This window comes from Mustela putorius, unplaced genomic scaffold (assembly GCF_011764305.1).
Source record: "Mustela putorius furo isolate JIRA1106 unplaced genomic scaffold, ASM1176430v1.1 tig00003898_pilon_pilon_pilon, whole genome shotgun sequence".
Taxonomy (NCBI): Eukaryota; Metazoa; Chordata; class Mammalia; order Carnivora; family Mustelidae; genus Mustela; species Mustela putorius.
The window spans coordinates 20770977-20779807 of NW_025422047.1; the positions used below are offsets into that span (position 1 = coordinate 20770977).

General features: G+C 41.5%; 1 long non-coding RNA gene and 1 other non-coding gene across 3 annotated transcripts; both read left to right on the forward strand.

Moving 5' to 3' along the window:
• Nucleotides 1–72: 72 nt before the first annotated feature.
• Nucleotides 73–8074, forward strand: LOC101687704. Of its 2 annotated transcripts, XR_006602849.1 has the most exons (5): nt 73–320; nt 2483–2516; nt 2646–2746; nt 3024–3269; nt 7836–8074. It is a non-coding gene; the product is annotated as an uncharacterized LOC101687704 (long non-coding RNA). The 2 variants fall into 2 exon arrangements; XR_001179952.2 differs by lacking the exon at nt 7836–8074 and having other exon boundaries at nt 3024–4124.
• Nucleotides 269–341, forward strand: TRNAR-ACG. The gene has a single exon. It is a non-coding gene; the product is annotated as a tRNA-Arg (tRNA).
• Nucleotides 8075–8831: the final 757 nt, after the last annotated feature.

The window sequence follows — 8831 nt, forward strand, 5'->3', positions numbered from 1 at the left end:
AACAACCAGAGCGTCTTCTAGGGCTTCAGAGCTGGAGGCGTAGGGGTTCTTCCCGCCAATCCGCGGGCTGCACAGTGACGTACGACGTGGCTCCGAAAGATCCACCAATCTTAGGGTCTGATTCTCGACGAACTTCAATCTCCCATAATGCTTCGTGAATTCATGGACCTCTGTTGAGGGACTACACGTCCCATGAAACCCTGCAGTAAAAGCTTGAAGTAACATCACGGATTGAAGTAACATCACGGAGAAAGCCGTAATTGTCTCAGGGCCAGTGGCGCAATGGATAACGCGTCTGACTACGGATCAGAAGATTCCAGGTTCGACTCCTGGCTGGCTCGGTGGGACAAAAGTTCCTTTATTGAGCAGCATCTTTTTTAAGTCTTCCTTTCCTTAACGCTCTCTGAAGTTTTCTTGTTCTTCATGCTTTCGTTTTTCAGGTCTTAATTTGATTGAGTTCTGCAGCCATCTATATCAGCTTTTTTCCGTTAATTCAGAGTTGGTCTTGTGCCACTGCTTGGGTCCATCTAACCTTGAGAAAATTGGGGTAATGGCGGGTGCTCTTAAAATGGCATTGTAGGGCCTTAGTATAGTTACAAATAGATTGTGGCAATTCAGCCACTAATTCTCCATGATTCTAAATCTCAAAACACAAAAGGTAAGCACACACGCACACGCACGCACGCACTCCTTCACAGTGAAGCATCACAACGGAGAGGAGTCATGAACTGCCTAGCGGAGGCCTGGGAAAATATCTTCATTCTTGTTAGAGGGACAGAATGGAAGGAGAGGAATGAAGCAAGGAAAGACACAGGGAAGAGAAAGGGGATACCCTAAGGCAGGGAGCCCAGAGGTGTTGAGGGCCTGGCAGCGGAGATGGAAAGGAGAGCACAGTACAAAAGGCCCGAAGAAGGAGGCGTTGACAGAACTTCGGAACTCCCTGGCTAGGAGCCTTAAGAAAGAGGAATCTGGGTTCTGGCCTCTCTCTGAGTGAAACAAGAAAGAAGTGGGTTTAGGGACAGTCAGAGTCGGGTTTGGAAAGCTGAATTAATTGGACGCCTAGGGGGCGCTGTGTAATAGAGAGTTGGATGAACAGTGAGGTGAACCAGACAAGATTTGGAAATGGCCAGAAGAGAGGTAGTGACAGAAGCCACCAGACTGAATGAGATCATCCTGGCTCGTCTGGGACAAAGTCCTTGGACACATGGTAAGGGTGTGGATAGGATAAGCTCTGAAGAGCCATGGGTGCAATGTAAGTGCTCCAGAAGGATGAAATTCTAAAAGCCAAACAAGTTAAGAAAATATCTATGAAGCCTAGAGGGGTTGGAAGTGCTTTTGTCTCATCTTAGTCCTCATTTGGTTCTTGCAGATACTACTACTAAAGCTGCTACAACAACAACTACTACTAGGCTTTATTTTTAAAATGATGTTATTTATTCCTTTGTCAAAGAGAGAGCACAAGCAGGAGGAGTGTCAGGCAGGGGGAGAGGAAGGCTCCCCACTGAGCAAGGAGCCCATTGCCCATGTAGATGCAGGACTGGATCCCAGGACCTTGGGATCATGACCTGATCCCCTGGGATCATGACCTGATCCAAAGGCAGACATCCAACTGACTGAGCCACCCAGGGTTTCTTTCTTTCTTTTTTTTTTTTTTTAAGATTTTTATTTATTTACTTGACAGAAGTGAGAGATCACAAGTAGGCAGAGCAGCAAGCAGAGAGAGAGGGGGAAGCAGGCTCCCTGCGGAACAGAGAGCTAGATATGGGGGTCAATCCCAGGACTCTGAGATCATGACCTGGCCTGAAGGCAGAGGCTTAATTCACTGAGCCACCCAGGCTTTATTTCTGAAAACAGTTTTAGATTTACCCAAAAGTTGCCCAGACAGTGCAGGGAGTTCCCATATGCCTCCCCACAGGTTTCTCTATTACTAACATCTTAACATATATGGTACATTTATTACAACTCATGGACCAATGCTGATACATTTTTAATAGCTAAAGTCCATAGTTTATACAGATTTCCTTAGTGTTTACCTAATGTCTCCTCGGCTCCTCTGGGCTGTGTCAAGTTTCTCAGTTGTTCCTCGTTTTTGATGGCCTTGATAGTTTTGAGAAATACTGGTCAGGCATAGTATGGAATACCCCTCTATTGGAATCTGTCTGATTGTTTTCTCAGGATGACACTGGGATTATGGGTTTGGGGAGGAAGATCACAGAGATAAAGTGTCATTTTCATACTGTCATGTCAATAGTAGGTACTATCAACATCATTTATGACTATTGATGTTGACCTTTATCACCTGGCAAAAGTAGTGTTTATCAGGTTCCTCTACTGTAAAATTACACTCTCCCCAGCCCCTTTCATCCTATGCTCATTGGAAGGAAGTCACCATGTGCATCCCATACTTAAGGGGTAGGGAGTTATGCTGGCCCTCCTTTAGGGCGGAGTGTCAACAATATTTATTTGGAATTCTTCCCTGCAGGTCTTATGAGTAGGTGGCTGTCCAAAGGAAGTGGGTGAGTGCTTTACCAACACTGTAAGAGGTAAAAGAGAGATTGGAGGAGGCCTGCTTGTTCTGTGCCCCAGCTGTGCCCAACCAAACTCTACATTCAGAGAAGACTTATTAGATGTTGTTTCTTCTTCAGAAGCTAATTATCTGGGCTGTGGACCATCTGTGCTCCTGGCATCTTCCTCCTGATGTCAAGCTGGTGGCTGCTCTGTTGGCTGTTAACTAACCCATCCATGGGTAAGAGTGAGGGAGGAATATCTATGAAACAGTAATGTAAGTTTTGCCATTGGTTAAAATAATTTTCGAAAGAACTTGTGCAAAAAGAGCCTGGAATGTCTGGCTGGCCTTAAAATAACTTCACAATGGGCTAAATTTCATTTGTCTGTGATGTCTTTTTTTTTCTTTCTTTCTTTTTTTTTTTTTTTCATTCAAAATGGCCCCAGGTCTAGGGCAAGCATGATGCTCAACAGTTCCCAGTAATTCCATATTGCATTGCTCCCCGCCTTTCCGACAGCACTTTCCTGTGACTTCTAGAAACAGCAGGTACTATGAGTCTGCCTATATGAGCCAGAGAGAAGCAGAAGCGAAGGAGTGAAAAAGAAATAAATAAAGCACCTGGGAAAGTCAGAGTTGGTGAAGAAGTCTGTTTTCTGTTCAGCCTCCCTCTGCCCTGCCCTCCATGCTGAACTCTTGTGCTCAGAAGCATGTAAGTCACTGACTGGAACGCCTACTGGATGCAAGCCTTTACTGAGATGAAAAGGTAGGGAGATGGTAGGTCAGAGGGAATACCCTGGGTATTTGAGAAATAATGTTACTTTCTTCAACAGGAGCCAGTGACCAACAGGCAGAACCTTGGAAACTTTTCTGGAATGGAAAGAGTATCCTCTCGCTGAGAATTCTCCCCATGCCCCTCCAGCCCCTTCCCCTCACATTCCTCACCTCCAGGCCCAGTTCTTTTACCTGATCCTGTTTTTGTGACCTTGTTTAAACACCTCCAGCCCATTGTAAACACTCCTTTCATGCTCAGCTCCTCCCTCAACACTTACCTCCCTCCCCAGCACCCCTTCACTCACCTCTGTGCCTGCCCAGCCAGCTAAACTCTTCAACACCAAAATAATGGCCCGTTTGACCCTCCTACTGCTCCAAATTGCTTCTGTACAATCAAGGCTGTCCTGCAGCTACCAAAGTGGCAGAGTTACTGAGGCAAAATAATCTGTGCCGATTTGCATTCTCTTCCTTGTCAGCTCTATTATACAGTGTTTATCTGTCAAAATGAATAGAAAGCAGAAACTGTTCTGGAACACAGGAAAAGATGGAAAATTACCCGATTTGTTTACAAAGCCAGAACATACCGAATAGCAAAACCTGTCAGAAGAAGCACCCTGCCCCAAAAAAACCCTATAGACCAATCTCACTTATGAATATATATGTAAAAATCCTAAAATATTTAAGTTTAACACATAAAAGACAGCAGTATATTAATATAATAATTACATACCACAACCAATTAGGGTTTAATGTTGGAACTTAAGATTAGGTCTGAAGAAATTTATTTAAATAAAAGATCAAAAATAAACCAAACAAGGGACCCTGGGTGGCTCAGTGGGTTAAAGCCTCTGCCTTCGGCTCAGATCATGATCCCAGAGTCCTGGGATGGAGCCCCACATCAGGTTCTCTGCTCAGCAGAGAGCCTGCTTCCTCCTCTCTCTCTCTGCCTGCCTCTCTGCCTATTTGTGATCTCTGTCTGTCAAATAAATAAAATCTTAAAAAACAAAACAAAACAAAAACCCAGAAAACTAAGAACAGGAAGTCATTTAAAAAAAAAAAAGAAAAGAAAAAGAAAAACATCTGATCATTTTTAAGACTCACCAAACAGAACATGGCAAATCAATTCCATTTGCTGTAAATACTCCTAATAGTCTTAATATTCTTCATATATAAATGCATATGTGTGTGTATATATATATATATATATATATGAAGTCAACAATGTATGTAAAAACAAGAATGTCTAGTCTCATCACTATGTCATTTAGTATTATTGTGAAGAACCTGGAAATTTTAAGAAAGGGTTATAACTTTTGGAAAGAGATACAAATTTATCACTTTGCAGATGATATGATTGTATACATAGAGAATCCATGAGAATCAATTTTAAAATGAGAATTAATAACAGAATTCAGAAAAGTCACTTGATACAAGACAAATACAAATCTGTAGCCTTTCAAATGCTGAGAATCACCAGTCAGAAGACATAATTAATAAAAATATCCCAATAACATGATAGTCAAGGTAATGGACTATGGAGCCAGATGGTTAAAGCTCTGTTCATCCACTTACTAACTACATGACCATAACCTCTCTGGCCTCGGTTTCCTCGTCCATAAAATGGGAATGTAAATAATAGTACTTATCTCATAAAGCTGTTAAGAGGATTAGTTAAGTTTTGGGTTTGTTTTTTCTTTTTTATTATAAGTCATACAGTTTCATTGTTGTTTTTTTTTAAGATTTTTATTTATTTATTTGACAGACAGAGATCACAAGTAGGCAGAGAGGCAGGCAGAGAGAGAGGAAGAAGCAGGCTCCCTGCTAAGCAGAGAGCCTGATGTGGGGCTCCATTCCAGGACCCTGAGATTATCACCTGAGCCGAAGGCAGAGGCTTTAACCCACTGAGCCACCCAGGCGCCCCTAGGGTTGTTTTTTAATTTATTTTTATTTTTTTAAGATTTTATTTATTTATTTGACAGAGAGAAATCACAAGTAGACAGAGAGGCAGGCAGAGAGAGAGAGAGAGGGAAGCAGGCTCCCCGCTGAGCAGAGAGCCCGACGTGGGACTCGATCCCAGGACCCTGAGATCATGACCTGAGCCGAAGGCAGTGGCTTAACCCACTGAGCCACCCAGGCGCCCCAAGGGTTGTTTTTTTAAAAAAAGATTTTATTTCTTTATTTGCCAGAGAGAGAGACAGTGAGAGAGGGAACACAAGTGGGGGAGTGGGAGAGGGAGAAGCAAGCCGAGCAGGGAGCCTGATGAGGGGCTGGATCCCAGGACTCTTGGGATCATGACCTGACCCAAAAGCAGGTGCTCAACAAATGAGCCATCCAGGCACTCCAGGATTAGTTAAGTTTAAATTAGTTACAAATACTAAAGCATTGAGAACCTACCCTGCACATAATAAGCCTTCAATACTATGATTAGTTTTTTCCTCATTCACTACAATAACAAGAACACTGCTATAAAATACTTAGCTAGAACCTTCCTGAAAAATGTGAAGAACCTATGTAAAGAAAATTACAAACTTTTGCTGAGAGAAAAACTGAAAGACAGAAATAAAATGGAGAGACAAGCCATGTTCTTTAAAAAAAAATCTTATAAAGATGTCAGTTCTTACCAAATTAATTTCTCACTTTTACAACATCCAATCACAACTCTAATGGAATCTTTTGTTACTTGATAAAATGATTCTACTGTTCATTTGTAATAAAAATCAGACAAGAAAAGCAAAGAAAATTCAAAAAAGGAGGAGAAAGGAGAAGGAACTGACTCTATACTTTAAGCCCTTTACTTTAAACCCTTTATGAAATAAGCAGTAGATAAATAAAGGGCTACAATGTGCAGTTGGTTTAAGAATAGGGAGACTAAAAGAGCTAAACCAGTAGCCCAGAAACAGGCCAGTTATATGTGTATACATGTTTGTAATGAGATATATGATTTGATTTGTAATAATAAAACCAGCTAACATACTGAGCCCTTATTTTGTGACAGGTTCTATGAAAAGCACTCTACTGGGATGCCTGGGTGGCTCGTGGGTTAAAGCCTGTGCCTGCAGCTCAGGTCATGATCCCAGGGTCCTGGGATCATCAGGCTCTCTGCTCAGCAGGGAGCCTGCTTCCTCCTCTCTCTCTGCCTGCCTCTCTGCCTACTTGTGATCTTTCTCTCTGTCAAATAAATAAATAAAAATCTTTAAAAAAAAAGAAAGAAAGAAAAGCACTCTACATTTGCAAGAACTCTGTGAGATAGGAGGTATTATTCTCTTGGTCTTAAAAAGATAAAGTGAGTTGCCCCCTAAGAAGGGGTTTAGATGGGATGCAAACTTAGGTCAACTGACTCTGGAGCCTTTGATCTTAACCTTAAGGCATATTATCTATAATTTTCCTTCCAGAAAGCTATTCTAGACAATCTTCACGAACTGGGACAAAGATTAATTAAGAGAAATGCTTAGTGTAGCATTTTTTAAATGATTACAAAGAATGTAAAATAACAAGTTGGATATCCTATAGAGGTATGGTTAAATAAATCATCCATGCAATGAAATCTTAAGCAGCCATTAAAATCAATGTAGCCAGAGAAAATTTAATAACATGGAGGGGCGCTCAATGATATGCTCTTCTGACACAAATTACAAACTGTACATACAGAATGACTTTGATATGTGGGGAAAAATGGTATTTTCTAAATTTTCTGTAATAAACATGTTTATATTATAGGGAAGACATTTTTAAAAATGAGTATAAAACCAAGGTGCCTGGGTGGCTCAGTCAGTTAAGCATCTGCCTTTGGCCCAGATCATGATCCCAGGGTCCTGGGATCAAGCCCCACATCTGGCTCTCCACTCAGCAGAGAGACTGCTTCCCCTCTCCGTCTGCTGTTCCCTGCTGCTTGTGTTCTCTCACTCTGTCAAATAAATAAAATCTTAAAAAAAAAAAAAAAAAAAAAAAAGATGAGTATAAGACCTGTGCCCTCCCTGGCCTTTCTGATTGTTTAGATCCTTCTTTCTGTTGAAGACCCCACCCCTGCCCTGTCTCCAGGCCCCTGATGCCCCGTCTTCAGCAGTTACTCTCACCTCAAAGCACTAAAATAGCCCTCCTACACAGACTAGTATTTGTTCAGTCCTATCTCTATGCCAGGCACTTTTATTTATTTATTTATTTTTAAGATTTTACTTATTTATTTGACAGACAGAGATCACAAGTAGGCAGAGAGGCAGGCAAAGGCGGGGAGGGGAAAGCAGGGAGCCTAATGCGGCTCGATCCCAGGAGCCAAGGATCATGACCTGAGCTGAAGGCAGAGGCTTTAACCCACTGAGCCACCCAGGTGCCCCTATGCCAGGCATTTTAAATATATTATCTCACTTAATCCTCAGGACATAATCTTCTGGGGGAAGAATTACTGATATACCCATTCTGTAGATGAGAAAACTGAGATTAAGTATCTTGAATGAAGTTATGCTTTGGTTAAATGGTGGAGCCAGAATGAGAATCCAGTTCTTCTAATTCCCAACTCAATGCTTTTTCTTCTTCTTTTACCTTTCCCAAAATGTGGTCCAAGAACCTTGGGGCTCCCTGAGACCCTTTTCAGGAGGTGCTTGAGGATCTCCTACATGTCTGTGTGAGGCCAAGTTTTCTTTATTCAACCAAAGCCATGTATCACCACAAAAAGAAGATAAAGGAATTCACTTGTCTTCTATTTAAACCAGGTATCAAGGAGATTTATAGAAATAAAAAACAATGCTACTCTTATTGTTAAATTTTGTTTGTTTCAGAAAATATACTTCTTTTACTAAAATGTATTTTTGGAGTGCCTGGGTGGCTCAGTTGGTTAAGTGTCTGCCTTCAGCTCAGGTCATGATCCCAGGGTCCTGGGACTGAGTCCTCTATCAGGCTCCCTACTCGCCAGGGAGTCTGCTTCTCCCTCTCACTCTGCCCCTCCCCTCTGCTCGTTCTCTCTCTCTCTCTCAAATAAATAAAATATATTTTTTTAAGATTTTATTTATTTATTTGTCAGAGAGAGAGAGCAAGAGAGGAGGGAGAACAGAAGGGCAAGGCAGAAGCAGGCTCCCCGCTGAGCAAGGAGCCCGATGAGATGCGGGACTACATCCCAGGACTCTGGGATTGTGACCTGAGCTGAAGGCAGCAGTTTAACCAACTGAGCCACCCAGGCGTCCCTCTCACATAAATAAAATCTTTATTTTATTTTTATTTCTTTTCAGCGTAACAGTGTTCATTGTTTTTGCACCACACCCAGTGCTCCATGTAATACGTGCCCTCCTTAATACCCACAACCTGGCTCCCCCAACCTCCCACCCCCCTAAATAAAATCTTTGAAAAATGTATTATTTATGCTAACATGCAATGAGCTTTTTTTAATGAATTAATAAATTCTTTAAAATTTTCTCAGTTTTAATTATTTTTAGTGGGAAAATATTCGGCTTATTCAGTTTATTGTGAATGTCTGGAATATCAGATACATCATTTCAATATATAAATATCCAATCACAATTCAAAGTCCAATTTAGATTACCTGGATTTTTCTTTGCTTTTCTCT